This window comes from Eubalaena glacialis, chromosome 19 (genome assembly GCF_028564815.1).
Source record: "Eubalaena glacialis isolate mEubGla1 chromosome 19, mEubGla1.1.hap2.+ XY, whole genome shotgun sequence".
Classification (NCBI taxonomy): Eukaryota; Metazoa; Chordata; class Mammalia; order Artiodactyla; family Balaenidae; genus Eubalaena; species Eubalaena glacialis.
The window spans coordinates 60,826,248-60,843,827 of NC_083734.1; the positions used below are offsets into that span (position 1 = coordinate 60,826,248).

Sequence of the window (17,580 nt, forward strand, 5' to 3'; positions counted from 1 at the left end):
TCGGTAACAAATGGGCTATTTGCAAATTTATGATTTACAAGACATAATGCCAGTCCTTAGGAAGTTAGTAAGCTGTTTAGAAGACTAGCTATAGCAAACAGGCAATGATCACTTGTATTTTTATTTCAGTTATGTTTCGACTAACAGTCAAATGAGTGGGAAACGGTCCTGGCTGATGGCTGATGTTTGATGAGCAGAAAAGGAAATAGAAACCAGGATGTGCTCCTTGTTGCTTGATTTCATCTGGAAAAGCGTCATGTAAAAGGTGGATTTGGCTCTGACTTTGAGACACCTGCTTAGATAGGTGAGTGGAGTGGGAGAGGATTGAACATACTTCAGAAGGGAGGAAAGGACGCAGCATTTGTGTAAAGTGAGAGAGAGAAATGGTGGCAGAGAGGGCCAAAACATGAATTTGGGTCCCAAATGGCAAAACTTTTACCTGCCTGGCTGAGGACTTTGAGTCTTTTTTCAGTAGCCATCATCTGCTAAACAATATTTCTGAACAAGGTTTTGGTTACATTTTTGGCCATCGAGGCAAACGAAATGGATCACACTTCCATTTTTCAGATTCTCTGTTTGACAAATTTAGCAAAATTACACGGTCCTTTATACATTTCCTGGTCACTTAAGTAGATAAATCATAGATTACTGAAGAGAGGCTACAGAATTTGATCATTCACAATGGCAGCTCTGGGCTTTTGAGTATCTTTAACATGTGAATATGATAAATGAACCCAATGAATCCAACTCAGTCTGTAAGTAGCACTATGAGCCTAAATTAGGTCCATAATTCAGCCCAGAAAAGAAAAGTACCTGGGAAAATCAACTCCAAGGGTTTCCACTGACCTCAGTTACCCATATAATGTGTCGATTTTATCCAGCCAAAGTGTAACAAAGATGATCTGTTTTCTACTAGCTAAAGGTTTGTGAGAAGGCACACAGTGTTTTGCCATAGACTTTCCCCCTTATCTTAGAGCTTTCAAGCCTGTAGCATTTTCTTTCAAGGGAAAAACAAAGACCTCAGAACAATTACCCCATTCAATGATAAAATCACTGCCATCAGCCTTTCTACCGCTGACCCTTTGGACAGAAGCAGAAACGGCAGGTTCTGCCTAGATCGAGTTGCCCTGTTTTACCAGCACAAATACTTTGGCAGGAAGATAAGTATGTGATGAAATTCAAGGTGGAGCCTAAAAAAATAAATGTTTGAGCAAATGATTGAACAGCTTTCTTGCTGTGCAAAGAGGCAGCTGAGGCTGGACAGAAGTGGACACCACCAGTCTCAGTCAGATCTCTTTGCTTAAAGCCCCGGGACATCAGGACTAGACCTCGGGTGATGGACGCAGTTATTGCCAGGGTTATGGAGTGTCAGAATATCATACTCTGCCTTTATCGTGAGTGTGATGTGACTAAAGATTCTAAACAGAGTTAGTAGAGCTGTGTGTCCTCTGTAAACACTGAAGTAACTGGCTTTTAATTTTTTACCTACATATAGATTTGGTAAACAGATATAACCTTCTGAAAAAAGAATGTTACACACATAAGTGGTAATGTTACACACATAAGTGGTAAGTCTCGTTTATAGCTCAGTATTTTCCCTTCTTCCTAGCCAAGTAAGTTTATTTATTACTGTGCCCTCCGGTTGTAGACTGCCACAATTATGGAAACCCTGCAGTTTTACACTTTAGTAACATAAAGTGTTTTTTTTTTTTTTTTTTTCCTCATTGTCTCCTCCAAGTCAAGAATCCCACCTTTGGGAACTACTGGAGCAAATAAACAACAAAAACCATGGCTTATGTGGTTGTTTCTCTTCAGACTTCAGGAATCTGGGCAGACGGAGTGTTGAATGAAAGCCGGCATACTAAGGCTCTCGTCCCTGGCAGTTAAAATTCATGTACAAATTATGCAAGGCTCTTAATTTGATCTAAAAACAAAAACTTAGGTGGTCAACTCATGTGGCTTAAATCACCCAATTCCTGTTACAGAACACTTCCCACACCCCCTCCCTAAAGAGCCAAATAAATAAGGATAGTAGGACCCCAAGTTTACAGCATGGTGCCTGGCACACAGTAGGTCTTTAACAAGTGTGCTCTACTATTGTAGGTCCAAGAAGAGGAGAAGCAGAGGATTCAGAGGGAGAAACTGGCCTGATTTGCTTGTTCCTATCTCTGTACTCCATGTAGCCACAGAAGACCAACTTTCAAACGTTCTGATGGACACAAGGCTAAAAAATTTTCTTCATTGAGTTTTCAAATTGAATTTATAGGTTATTTTAAACTGAAGACTTAATTTACTAAGCCATATTAAGACCTATAAATTTTAAGTAATTCAAGACATGGAACTAAAATTGGCCATCGGGCAAAGCTATTATGACTCAAATGCCAGAATCCCGTGAACAAACAACAAACAGAATGCTGGTGACAAAGACAGAGGTCATGCCCCCTCCGTGAGCTTTCATTAAAGTTCCTAGTAGAAAAAAACACCACCACCTGACTTCATTTGATTTCTTTTCAATGGCAGCCACTAATTACTTTGAATATAGCCCAAAAGGACCAACCCATTTACCTATAAGTTAGAAATAGTCCTCTCTTCCAGGTTTAGAAAAAATGCAGCATCCAAAAAAGAAGCGTCACTTCACTTCTGTTCTCATGGAGGACCAAATTCATTAAATGAGTTAGAATTAACCCTTTTAATGAAATTCACTCCCCTGGGAAGGTCAACATTTCTAAAGCGCTTGTCTGCTATGTATTCGCTGTTTCATATTCTTGCCCCCCAAAACTCTATCACTGACCCAATTTAAAGAGAAACAGAAGTTTGATAGTGGTGAAGTGCCTTGGCCTATACATTCCCCTGGTTTCCAAACTTGAATGTGGATCCGAATCACCTGGAAGGTTTGTTAGATACACTGGACTCCATCCCCACAGCTGCCGATTCAGTAGGTCTGAGATGGAGTCTGAGAATTTGCATTTTTTACAAGTTCCCAGGTGATTCTAATGCTTCTAGGGCCGGGACACACTTTGAGAACCTCTAGCCTAAATCACATAGGGCATAAGGGGCAGAGTCTAGATTAAAACCCAGGTCTGCCTGATTCTACAATACAAACCGATTGCACGCTAAGAAATCACTTGTTATCCTTTTAAGAAGATTTCTCTACTGCAGAGATGGAAGAGAAAAGGAGAATCTGTAGGATTTGCACGTTTTTTGAAAGAGGAATGGATCTGGAGTCGAAACCCTGGAGTTTGAGTTCCCTTGGGTGCCATGTATGGCTTCATTGACCTGAGCCTAAGCATTCCCATCACTACAGTGAGAATTCTGCTACTTTACTCTCACTCACCTCACAGAGTCGCTTTGAAGATGTGATCACTGTTGTAAAAGAATTTTCTAAGCTTTGAAATGCTACCCACAAATGTTTGTTATTTTCATTAGGAATCAAATCAGAAAAAGAGTAAAACAAGAAAAACAAAAATATGCGAGTGAAGGATCTGGTCTTTAGTTTAAAAGCTGAGACTACGCAAAAGGAAATGCCAAGCACAACAAAGAAGTTTATTAGAACCTTCAGGAATTCAGGGATCTTTAACATGAATGCACTAACAGTCCTACGGGTAGGGCAACTGCCAAATTTTTCCAACAGTTTTTGTTTTCAACTTAAGAAGTAAACATCCTATTTCTTCAAGAGACATTTTTATGATGAATCCTGGAAAATGATTAATAAATAATTATTTTCATGTAATTATTTTTAAATAGTAAAAATGTAACGCTAACAGCTTTCTTTCTTTGGAAGTATAGTTTTTTCTTTTTCTTTCAGAGAATACTGAAAATATTTTACTATTAAAAATACAATTTCATTATGCTGGTCATTGGCTTTGTTGGATGATCTTTCTCAAGATATAAATTTGACTTCATCTGTAATAAATGGCGGAACCAATGAAATACAGGATTTGCTACGCCATAAGCAGTTAACACAGGTGACTTCATATCACTCACTGTTATTCTTAATTGATTTTAATGCAAGAGTGAAAACTAAGGCTGCTTCTACTTTCTCCATGAAAACTTCCATTGTAAATATTTGCGTATCACGAGCAGCGACTTCTAACTAATGAAGTTAATATTCACTGGCACAAAAAAGGGGTCTATTTTATACTGAATTAATTAAAGGGAGACTTTCTACTCTAAACTAAGAACTCTGTCAAGGCCCATTGGGCTCTACTTTTATCATATTTTTCCCCTCAAACAAATGGCTTGTTTGGTATTAGTTCAATACTTGGTATTAAAGCTGACAGATTTCCATATGTCATCAGGACCACAAAGAACGATTGTATTTTCCCCCATCAATGAATTATTACTTTCCTTAGATTGGCTATTATATTTGCTTTATGAAGTGAAGTCCTTATTGATTTATGGTGTTAAAATTCTGTTTGTGTCGATTAACATTTTTGTGTGTTTATTAACTTTTGATGAAAATGACAGATGCTTGTGCTGGTGCAGCTGGGGTTCTGCCTGTTTAAATAGAGTACAGATATCTTCCTTTCTGTTTCTGATTTGCTTGTTTTTTATTCTTTAAATGCCTTTGATAGAGAAAGCACAACTTAATGTTTGGCGTGCAAAATAGAATACTTCAAAGAAACCAATAACCAGAGAGCAGAGAGCAGGGTTCAGAGGGAAGGGTTTGATTCTATTTTATCATTTCAATGCCTGAGCATTCCTCAGGCTTTCACTCTGAGTTGAGTACAAAGGTTTCTTGAATGTTAGGTGTATAACCCAAATTATGTGTCAATATAACTTAGCATTACTAACAATCACACAGATATGAATTTATGGGGAATTGAGGTTTTTTAGAGGGCGTGGGTTAATGGTTTAAAACACTTATTATAGAGAAAGGCTGCCTGGTCCAAAATCAGCTGTGTGACCTTGGAACATTTCATGGCCTCTCTGTGCTCCTGTTTTCTTTCTTTTTTTTTTCTTTTAATTAATTAATTAATTTATTTTTGGTTGTGTTGGGTCTTCATTTCTGTGCGAGGGCTTTCTCTAGTTGTGGCAAGCGGGGGCCACTCTTCATCGCGTTGCGCGGGCCTCTCACTATCGCGGCCTCTCTTGTTGCGGAGCACAGGCTCCAGACACGCAGGCTCAGTAGTTGTGGCTCACGGGCCCAGTTGCTCCGCGGCATGTGGGATCTTCCCAGACCAGGGCTCGAACCCGTGTCCCCTGCATTGGCAGGCGGATTCTCAACCACTGCACCACCAGGGAAGCCCGCTCCTGTTTTCTTATCTGTAAAAATAAGGTTTCTCGTGGGGGTGGAAGGATGAATACTTGTAAAGCACTTAGAACAATGCACAGCATGTAGTTAGCACCCTGTGTCTGTTAAATAAAACTCAGGGAGTAAATTGAAAACGTGATTTCTGCCGTGAAATGACACATGCTCCTTTGCTATTGTAGGTGAAACATCCCCTAAGTTTCTCCATGTAGTCTCGTATCATTCATGGAAGATTCAGCAGAAATATCTTCTTTCCATGACTTTGGTAACAGAACGTTTGGGATGTGAACACAAACCCTTCACAGAACGGATGAGGCCACCTATCCTTGTGACACTATCTTTGTGATACAGAGAAAACATGACGTCTTTGAAATATACCAAATCTACCCTATTAGACAGCAGCAAAGGAAGATAAACCGAGGCAGATTAAGCTGAAAGAGTTAGTCAAACATAATGTAATAAGGAAATAGAGAAAATTTATACAAGATGGTGATGATAAAGAAGCAGCTTTCGTAATATCGTTTTGGCATAGCATGTTGAGGCTATTTCCTATCTTCATTGCTTTTTTCTACATTTTTCATTGTCAAGGAATTTTGCTACCGGTCAAGAAATTTCTTAATATATCTCTGGGTTTCTTTCCTCAGGTTAAAAGAGGGGTAAGTTACACTTAAGCAAAACAAACATCGTCTCTGTGGAAAAACGGTTGGTGACTTAAATAAGCATACATAATTACGCGAACCAGAAGATCTGGGTTAGTGTAGAGATCTGGTTGCTATCCGTTCAGCACCACCACTCACCCAAGTGAACTAAGATAAAGACGAGGGTATCTCAGGGAATATACATTTATTAAAATATCTAGAACACATTTATTCTCCAGTTTTCACTATTTTAAGTGGAGGTAATCTAATGTCAAATAGCCAAAATGAGGCTCTGCAAAGCCATTAAAAACTTAATACTTCCAGAGCTTGTTCACGGGTATTGTTCTCCCTTTGTACTTGTGTTCTATGACACAAGTAGTTCTATTATAACACACATCGGAGTGAATGAAGACTCTCTCCCACCATACAGGTAGCTGTTTGGAGACAGGAACTCTGTTTCAACCATTTGTTTTATATTCTGAATGGCAGGCGTCAGAGGTGGTAGGTTTGGATCGTATCAGTTTAGCTAAACTGGGACTACACATTCCAGAATTCCATTTCCTTCATAGTTCCAGGTTAGCCTGGGCCACGGGAGACATTCTGCATGACATCTGTAAGGCGGAAGTAAACCAACAGCTGTGTTCTCTTTACATCGGAAGGTCGGCACAGGGCACGAGGCACTGTGGGACTTCACACAGGTTGGCATGGAACTGCTGGCTAACGTGTTGGCACAGAGCAGCAGGTGAGCCCGTGGTTCCTGCTGGGTTTCTTCCTTCAGCTTCTGCGGCACCTGGGTTACATGGCGGGGGGCAGCCTCTTCCCCTCCGGACACCCCCATGATCTCACTGGAAGCTCAAAGGCTGTGAGAGATGAACATGAGCTTCATTTCATCCTGGTGGCTTCCGGCTAATCTTTGCTGGTTCTCACCTGCTGTCCTCCTTCACCTCAAATCCACCTGTGCTGCCAGCTGCCTGCCTTGCAGCACCAGAGGTGTCACCCATTATATAAGGTCAAATATTATCATGTCATATATATATACATATATATACCTAATAGAATTGGTTACCAGGGTTTGATTAGAAAAGCAGAACCACTAGAGGAATGTGTGTGTGTGTGTGTGTGTGTGTATATATATATATATATATTCTCCTATATATATAATATAGATTTATTTTTATATATAGTATATGTATTTATTTATATATATAAATATACACACAATATATACATACACTATTAAGTGCTTGTTGAAGGAATGTAGAAATAAATGATGGGAATATTTTTATTTTATAGATGAGGAAACTGACAATGTAGAACTACTTACTGTCCAAAAAGAATAAATATATAACGATCCTAAGACTGAAGGCATCTGACTTTGAGCCCAGTGTTCTTTCCACCGCCATGACGTCCCGTTTAGTCTATCTGGTCATCCCTTGGTACACAGAGGAGCTGCGTCTTTGCAGGTGAGTCCCTGATCCCATCTCAAGCGCTCCATTCAGGTGTGAAAAAAACTATTCTGACCACGTGCTCCCTAAATAGAGTGGCACCAAGTTAATATCCACGCAGTTTAGGACAATAAAGCATGGCGAATGGACAACTTGGGAAGAAAACAGAGCCCTGATGAGCAATTATTAAGTTATTTGCATTAGAAAGAGTTTTATGTCTTGGAAAAAGCCCACCTTGCATGAGAATCAAAGGGTCCTCTGTAAAGCAGAAAAACGTCAGGAATTAGCTTCTTCTATCTCTTCTCTGTTCTCTACATTTTCTATTAAATCCTTCTCCTTTCCCAGAATCAGTCACAGGTAATGAATGGGTAAACAGTTCAGTCTTAGAACTAGAGTTGCGTGTGATTTGGGGGAGAAGGGTAAACCCTATAAAAAGCCTTCCCAGGTGAGGTACCGCTAGGTCACGCCACTTCTTTAGCCCAGGTGTCACCACCCTGCCTCAGTTCTTACACCAGCACCCTATACTCCAGCCACACTGAACTTCTCACATTTTCCCAAACATGTTCGGTGCTTTGTAGATCAGGCAGACATTCCTTTTCTCTTCAGGCTGAAACACAAGTATTACCTCCACTGTAAAGCTTCCCTCAATTTCCCAGCAAAGTTGATTTTTCTGCCCATGTCCTTTTTGGATAGGCTTTGTCTTTCCCATTGGCACGGAACTGATGGAGTTATCTTTATATACCCTAGTGCCCAGTGGAATGAGTATCGTGCACATACTCAGAAGAACAGAGATGCCATGTGTTCAAGTCGTGAAACCAAAGTGTAAAAGATGACAACATTCTGTCTCCTGAGTGGCAATGTGGTTACTGAATGCTATTATTTTGATGCCAAAAATAACCAGGTCCACGATATAGTTGTCATGGTATTACTTGGTGCATAATTAATACAGTCACTTTTTTCCCACACAAGATTCCATGCACAACTGGAGAAACAGTGTCCCTCCTTTATGCCAGCAAAGAACAGGAATGAGGTGACACAAATGTTCAGGAAAAGCACACACAAAATATTCTGCCTACAGTAATATAAGGCATGGAAACACGGTCCTGACTCCTGCTGTGAACATAAATCACAGTATATTTTACTTCTGTTAGGTTTTGTTTGGGTCTGCTTGTTTATGATTTCGCTTCGTTCAGTTTTGTTTCTCTGAATGTTTCTTTAGCTTTTAAACTCCTGGTGTAAATGGCGTAATCTTATCTCCAACTCAATACTGTTATCTGGCACAGCTAAATAAAAATTTAGTCCTAAGGAAATGAAACCGCCTTCCATTCTCACAAAGCCTAAATTTAAATATGTGTAACTCATAAGTCTTAATTTGCTCAAATTAGCCACACTACTTTCTCCTTGAGTGTTCTCTAACCACCCACAAGTTGACTCAATTCTGACCTGAACCAAGGGAGCAAGCTTCTGGATGTGACAATCTTGGCACATAGCTCAGAGCCTCTAAGACTCTGGCACCTTCTCAAATTTTAGTTGCAAGTCCAGGGAAGGATTTTATTATGCCATCTAGAAATAGAACTCAATAGTACATGACAAGAACACTAAAAGGTCAGTTAATAACCTCATAGTTCATCAGGATGGCTGGGTGCGTCTTTCAGGAAAGTGCAAGTTGGTGAGTCTCATTAAGCTCTTGTTCAGCAGACTCAAGGCGGTGGCTCCCACATAGAAGAACCCTGAATCAGAGATCTACTAGAATTTTTGTGGTCCAGCCCTTATGCCAGGTGCCTTGTTTCTTGAGGCTACTTTGGCTTATTTTCCCAAAGTAGAGACAGAATGTCCTGAATGACTATTGTTTGCGACGGTCTCACATGAGATAAGTACATAGTTGTGAGAAGACCGCCAAGTCTGTGGGTGAGTAGCTATTTGGGTGGGGTGGAGGTGGGCACAGCCCCTTAACTAATCAAGTACTAACCTAACCCATGTATTTAACCTCACAAAAATCCTCCTTTAACAGTGCTTCTCAAAATTGTCCATTAAAAAAATCTGAAAAAACAAAAGAGAAAAGAGTATATTACCGTTATCCCTACCCAAAATCCTAGGAGATCTGAGAATATGACACATCGGACTGAGCCCAAGCTCAAAATATTCCAGTCTTATGACTTTTCTTTAAAATATATACTGCATTACAAAAATAATTACTTAACCTGCTTATCACTTAAATGATTTAGTTCGTCTATTCTCCAACCAAACTGTTGAGTTAAATTAATGCTTCAAAAAGATACACCATGTTTACCTTGTGGCTTCTCAAAGCTCCTGGCATGTTGCTACTACTGTGAACATAGTCATTGGGGGGCAGGCCTCATACATATGAAAAATAAACTACACATACTCAGCCATAAAAAAGAAAGAAATCATGCCATTCGCAGCAACATGGATGGACCTAGAGATTATCATACTAAGTGAAGTAACTCAGACAGAGAAAGACAAATACCATATGATATCACTTATATGTGGAATCTAATTTTAAAAATGACATAAATGAACTTATTTACAAAACAGAAACAGACTTATATAGAAAACAGATTTATGGTTACCAAAGGGGAAATGTAGGGGGGAGGGATAAATCAGGAGCCTGGGATTAACATACACACACTACTATACATAACATAGATAACCAACAAGGACCCCCTGTATAGCATAGGGAACTCTACTCAATATACTGTGACAACCTATATGAGAAAAGAATCTGAAAAAGAATTAATATATGTATATGTATGACTGAATTACTTTGCTGCACACCTGAAACTAACACAACGTTGTAAATCAACTATACGCCAATAAAATTTTTTAAAAAAGAAAATATATAAACTACACAAAAATCTAGGATAGAATATATAGTAGCTGAAATATATGGTATAGAAAGTGAAGTTAAGAGACAAAGCCATTAGAAGGCTGGACTGTGGTGTCTTTTTCTTTGCCTGAATTAAAAGAAATCATTTTCTCTTTGTCCACGTTGCCTTATTAAAAAATTGTAGCACTGAAAATGCTGTATTAAATTACTGGATGCGTCTATACAAAAATGATGGTATTTTTAGGCATCTCCATCTTACGGAATCTTAAATGTATATAATGAGTAAAACATAGTTAATTTCTTTTACAGAAACTGAAGCTTCAAGCTTAGAATGTCTAATGGTATGGCAAAATACAATCACAGCGAAGATGCCCTGTGTTCCTGGGATGGGTTATTTCATGTATCAGTTTGGCCAGGCCATGGTGCCCAGTTGTTTGGTCAAACACCATTCTGGATGTTGTTGTGAAGATGTTTGTTAGATGTGATGAACATTTATGATCTGTAGATTTTAAGTAAAGTATTGATAGATGACCCTCCATAGTGAGGGTGGGCCTCATCCAACAGGTGAAGGGATTAGGAGCAAAGACTGAGGTTTCCCAAAGAAGCTAGAAGAAGCAGTTCTGCCTCAAGGCTGCAACATACCCGAGTTTCCTGCCTGCTGGCCTATCCTGCAAATTTTGCAAATTTTGGACGCAAGACTGCAGTATTAACTCTTAATTTCCAGATTGCCAGCCTACCCTACAGATTTCAGACTTGCCAGCCCTCACAAACATATGACCCATTCTTTATATTAAATCTCTTTCTACCTCTCCTTCTCTCTATATATATGTATCCTATTGGTTCTATTTCTCTGGATAACCCTGATACAGTTACCAATAAACAATTGGTAAAGAAAACAATAATTCTAAGGGAACTGTCAGAGTAAGCTTCTGGCAACAAAAAATCTCGTAAAAGAGTTCATAGTAAAAACAATATTTCAGTGCCTAAAAGTTCTGAATTCCAAAAGCATACCCAGGACAAGAGCAACATGCCGCAAATTTGTCTATCAATCACCTTATTGCTTTCGTGAAAAAAAGTTCAATTCGTTGGTGTGCTCATCATATCTCACGTTATCACGGTACTAGGTCATTGAATTGCCCTTAATTAGTTACAGATCTGCCTTTTTCTGCCAGACCGAGGGCAAGGACCAGGTCTTTGTCATCTTGGTACCAGACCCAATAAATGATTATTGATTGCATTGGAACATGGTTCTAATTTAAAATGGAGTATAATGAAAAATGAAAACTCATTGTGATGAAATATGTTTTTGTCGTGTGTGCTGGAACATACTTTTTTCTTTAAATACAGAAAGAATAACTGAATGCTTCTTTTTGAGTTAAAAGAATAAATCTTATGGAACATAATCTAAAGCCATGCAACCGTTTGAAGTCTTTAAAACTATACTCATATTTTACATAAAATCAGAACTTGAGGTGATACTTCTGGACATTGTTAAGGTAAAAATCACCTTCTTTATGTGGAACTGTTGGGTAAATCTATTTTGGGGCTGTTTCTTAGATGATTGACTTTTTTCAGTTTTCCTTTGCATCTGTGGACAGTTTCAGGTCTACTTTTGAAAGAGAGTGAATGTGGAGCCAATGTAACTAGAAAACATTTTAAAAGTAGAAGCCTCTTTAAAATGCTATACACATTGTGCATCTGAATCCTTGATTTTAGAGTAGAAAACCCTGGAGGGACAGGAAGAAAAAAAAAATCGATCCCATCTTTTTCACTGAAGAGCAGCTATAAGAAAAAATAAAGTCATCCACCGCTTATGTTTAAATAACTACGAAGTCCAGGGTACGTATGGCCTAAAAATGATGAGAGAAAGAATTCTCCTCCAAGTCTGCTGAGGCTGGCCAGCTAAGAAAGCAGGATGCAAATGTCCCTGCAGAGGGATCCTCCAGTACAATCATTACAGGGTGTAGACAAGCCATTTTTTTTCCTAAAGCTGAGCTCTTGGGCCTAGAAACTGTAACCGAAAACAACCGATCTGAGTTTATTTCGACATTCATCGATGCTACATACTGAATGTTTGTACCCTCCCCAAATTCATCTGTTGAAATCCTAACCCCCCAATGTGATGGATTTAGGAGGTGGGGCCTTTGGAAGTTGATTAGGTCATGAGGGTGGAGCCCTCAGAGACCCCAGAGAGCTCTCTCGCCTCTTCTGCCATATGAGGACACAGTGAGAAGACAGCCCTGTATGAACCAGGAAATGGGTCTCACCAGATACCAAATGTTCCAGCACCTCGATCTTAGACTTCCAGCCTCCAGAACTGTGAGAAATAAATGTTTGTATTTAAACCACCCAGTCTATAGTGTTTCTGCATAGCAGCCCTGATAGACTAAGACCATACGCATCTCAGAAGGACTGTTTGTTTTGAGTCCTTACTCCCACGGTTTCCAACAAAGTGACCATTTGAAGATGCTAAGACCGGCGGGTGACTTGTCGGTCATTACTTGCTAAAATCTGAGAGAGGGGTACATCCTAATCAGAAGAGAGGCATTTGGAGAAAGCCTTCTAATAGTGTTTACCACCCAAGAAATCTACACTTGCTTTGTAGTTCCCTGTCTGTTGGCAACAGCTGGCATGAGTTTCTGTGTTGATGAGATTGGTGTGTTCCTTACAAGTCTCATTTGGTGAGTAGCAGGTCATTAACCTCAGCACAGTCTTGGTGTTCAGATATCTTTTTATTTTTCCATCGGTCAAGCTGGAGGAGCCAGGTCTTCATTTACCCTCATTTCCCACTTCTGTCTTTTGTTTATCACCATCACCTGCCTGCCATACACAATATTTTTCCTCTCTAACTATTCAAATCTATACCTACCCTGGTCTTTTCTAACATCTCAAAAAAACATCTCAGACATATTTAGCTTGCAGAATCCTCTCCATCTTGGAAAAAAAATCCTGGCACAAAGATGACCTCATCCACTACTACTCTTCCCTCTGTAACTTTGCTTCAGCCACACTGGTCTCCTTGTGGTTTCTCGAATATGCCCAGCACGTCAGAGCTTTGCACTGGCTGTTCTGTTCCAAGGTATCCACCTTGCCCAATTCCTCACCACCTCCAGGACTTTGACCAAATTTCACCTACTTAGTGAAGCTCTCTCTCTGACCATCCTATTTAAACATGTAAACCTGTGTCAAGCAGCTCTGGCGATGGTCCCCAGTGATCCTTGCCTCCTGGGGTTCATACTTTTGTGAAATTCCCTCTCCTTGAGGGCCAGCTGGAACAAGTGGCTCATTTCTAATCAACAGAATATGGCCAAACTGAGGGGATGTCACGTCCAAAATCAGGCTAGAGAAAGACTCTGCCCTCTGTCTTGCCTGTTTGCTCACTGGAGCTAATGGAAACCAGCTGCCATGTTGGGCGCTGTTTTATGGAGAGGCCCAAGTGGCAAGGAACTGAAGGAGGTCTCTAGCCAACAACTAGTAGAGACTGAGCCCCCCCATCCAACTGCCCCAGAGGAGCCAAGTCCTGCCAAGCACCATGTGATTAAGCTTGGAAGAGAATCCTCCCCCGGGCGAGGCTTGAGATGCCTGCGGTCCCACTGGACTCTGTGTCTGCAGCCTGACAGACCGTGATCCAGAGGACCCAGATAAGCCTGGCTTCCTGACCAACACAAACTCGGAGATAACAGATGTTTGTTGTTCTAAAATAACTCATACAATATTCTCACTCCTCCACCTCCCACACCTAATTTCTTCCCCTATTGTTTTCCTCCATAAAGACTTATCACCTTTGACGTGCAATTTATTTTACTTATTGATAGTCTCCGTCAACATCTACTAAAATACAAGATTCATGAAGGCAGGGACTTTTGTCTTTTTCTTTTCATCAATATATTTTGATGTCTAATTATTGCCTGGCACACAGTAGTCAATCAATAAATATGTTAAATAGATGAAGTGTTGTATCACTCAATGACAAATTATCTGTTTTTCCTCCTTCACTAACGTTAAGTTCCTAAGGAAAATGGTTTCATTGCAATAAATCATCTCCCACTGAACCCTTCTTCTTTAGGACTTTTTTATAATTAATAAATATTTGTTGAGAGGATCAATCAGTGAATAAATTAGAGAAAAGTGGATTTTTTCGCTAAGTGCAATAACAATCAAGTCAGGGAAATGACCAGATGACCCATTAACTCCATGTTAGTGTCTTATAGAGGTCAAGGGCTTGAGACTATGGTGGCGGGGAAAAAAAAAAAAGAATCAGAATTCTAGAGTTTCTTTTTTCACAGACAAAATGTAGGTCATTGCCTTCTTAAGAACATTAACTTAGTTCTTTCCCATTATTCAAAACAATGGTACTAGCAGGAAAAACAAAGAGCAAAATGTCCTCCATTCTGGAAGAACTGCTTTTATCAATGTGACATAAATGCCTAGGAAAGAAGAGCAGTGTCAGTCATCACCTTATAAAAAGAATCAGGGTAGCTTCTTCAGGGTTAAGTTTTCCGCTACTGTAGAGTGATGGAGCCGTGATGATAGGTATCCCATCGGTTTGTTGAAACCGATATCTGTGGAGAAAACATCACTCATCGGTTCAAGAGAGAGGGTATTGGTCACCCATCTGTGTTCTCAGCCACATCCTCGAACAAAGATCATATGGGTGAGATCTTCTGGGGACATTTCCCTTTTGCTGTTTGTATCAAGCTTAATAACTCTTAGTATCATAATGTTAGAAAAGGTAGGATATCACCTGGTAATGAGAAGCACATGCATTGGGGAATTCACACAAGACTGAGTTTGAAGCTTAGACCTGAAGCAGTTACGTGACTTTCCCAGATAACACAGCCAGAAAGTGGAAAACCTAATCTTCAACTATAAAATGAATATAATAGCTCCTTTCAAACTTGTAGTGAAGACCCAATGAATATCGTATTTAATCATCCAGAACATAGTAAGCACATAAATGCTTACTTCCCCAAGCTACCATAGAAATATTTATAGTCTATGTGATGCCTGAAATAATGACATTTTCCATCCACTGTTCCTAAAGTTAGATTTGAGGCCACTTTTCCTAGAACAAGGAAGTAACTGAAGGATAAATTCATAGGGGACAAAAGCAAAACAGTTTGTTAAATGATGGGTTTTACAAATTCAAAAAAGAAATGATTCAACCAAATCCTTGGGTGGTCTTGGTTATAAATATTTATTCTAAATACCCTTTATATATCTCTTGTTTTTCCAAAAACTCTACCTTATGCTATTTTCTAACTTTCAACTCATTTATATCCAAGTCTTGACGTGGACTCACCATTCACATGCACAATGGAAAAAACAGATTTTTCAGTGTCCTTTAAAACTCTTGTTCTTTTGCAAATAAAAATGCACTTATTTAGGAAAATGCATTAGAATAGCATCGTGAGTGCCCCTTCCACTTCAGTCTTTTCTTCCAGTTTCAAATCTTGTCATGGTCTTGTTTTGCATGGGATTAATGCCTCGATTTTATCACAGTGCTCGTGTTCTAAAAATAAACTTAAGCAGGAATTACGTCTATCAGTTACTCTGGTTCTCTCACTGTCTGTCTCTGTCTCTGTTTCTCTCTCTCTCTCCCTCTTTCTCTCTCTCTGCTGATTTGAATTGAATTGAACTCTGGACCCTGTTCACCTTTAAGCTTATTTTTGGCTTAATTTCAGGAACTCTTAAATGGCATTCCACAAAATAGCTGTGGCTTAGGCATTTCAAGTCACTTTGTTGGTTAAAATCTGACTTACAGAGTGGCTGGTCTACCGTTTCCAAAGTAAAGTGGCAAAGGTACATTAATATATTGTTTTCTTCTTAAGAGAGTGGTTGGTCTACAGTTTCCAAAGTAAAGTGGCAAAGGTACATTAATATATTGTTTTCTTCTTAAGGGTCTGTCTCTTGCAAGGGTAGTGTTTAGCACAAATACTCCAGTCTTATTTCCCTAATGACCTTTCAGTTCCTATGACTGTGTAAGAGTATAATGCAAATGACCAAAAGCCATCAGCTTTATAAGAAAAGTTCTTGTTTACCACCTATATCCAGCAACAAGGGAGACAATTTGATTTTACATGCTAAAGAATTCATGGTGTCCAGAGAGCAAGAATTGATAAATCTATAATTCTCTGAATAGATACTCAAAGACAAAAGTTCTAAGATTTTAATGGACAAGAAAAAAGCCTTAGAGAAGTTACAATGAACACAACAGGAGAAAATTCTCTACTTCGAATCTATGTTAAAATAAGTCTATATATGTCCCTCCCAATCTCCCAATTCATCCCACAGATACACTAATATGTATAAAATAGATAACTAATAAGAACCTGCTGCATAAAAATAAATAAAATTAAATAAATAAATAAGTCCAGAAAAATGGATGTTTTTATTTTCTCTCATATAACTATATATAATTCTTAGAAAAAATTAACCTATTTTTCTTGAAGTTTTTTTAGGGGATGTTTAAACACACATTCCAAAGCTTGAAGCCATATATTCATAAATGTATGCATATCTACGGCTGCCACGATTTGCTTTTGATAGAAGTTATAGAATACTCCACCTGGTATTAAATATGGGATAGAAGGAAGTCACTTTTAGACATCTACATCTACAGTGGCACATAAGCTCTCTTCAGTCAACTCTCTCAAGACCAATTTGAAACTGTTTTTGACCAAAGTTTCAAAAGAACTCAAGGAATATGACACACAGACTCCTACTTAAAGCCCTTGCACAGGAAATTACATTCTCTTAACTGCATTTAATTCAACACTGATATTTACATTGCTGGATACAAAGCATTGCTGCTTCCTAATCAAAGAGGCCAGCATGAGCAAAACATAGGCTGGATGACTTTGAATAATGACAATAATAGAGCAAGGCTTACCTGTGTTCACTGTCTCCATAGAGGATCTATGAGCTGGGTGCTCACAGCTGGGCAATGGTAAAAATGTTCTTTAGTTAATAATAGAGGAAAGAAAAGCTCCAGACACCAAGAACCTGGGTTAACCATTGACACTGGTTGGTTCCTACAGCTCCACCCTGGGAATCTACATAGGCAGCCCTTGGCATCTTATAAAGCAGGCAATAGCCGGTCAGCTGAGCCTGAGGTTATGGCTCCACCTCTGTACCACAGGAGAAAGGACGGGGAGAAGGTCACCCAAGCACACCCTGACTCACTTTTCACTCGGGCTGGGATACAAAGGAGGAAGATTTCCTGGGCCAGGAATATGTTCAACTATGCCTGTAAGTGACTCAAATATTTACCAACAGGGTTACTGGGAGCTAAGTTTTCAGACTTGGTCTGAGCAATGCAAAGAAGCTCTTTTCACCAGAGTTCTTTGTGTACACCTTAGCAGGTCAGAGTTGAGATGGGATGCCAATGAAAACTGA

General features: G+C 39.3%; 1 protein-coding gene across 10 annotated transcripts in view; it reads right to left on the minus strand.

The window, feature by feature from the left end:
• KCNJ16 (potassium inwardly rectifying channel subfamily J member 16) overlaps nt 1-17,236 on the minus strand; it is a 53,510-nt gene extending 36,274 nt beyond the window's left edge. For 7 of the 10 annotated variants that reach the window (XM_061175635.1, XM_061175633.1, XM_061175636.1 and 4 more), the window contains exon 1: nt 17,075-17,235. The gene's annotated coding sequence lies outside the window, so the exon portion shown is untranslated. Of the gene's footprint in view, nt 1-14,639; nt 14,656-17,074 lie in introns of those variants that run through there. The other 3 variants (XR_009698343.1, XR_009698344.1, XM_061175634.1) reach the window with 2 other exon arrangements.
• Nucleotides 17,237-17,580: the final 344 nt, after the last annotated feature.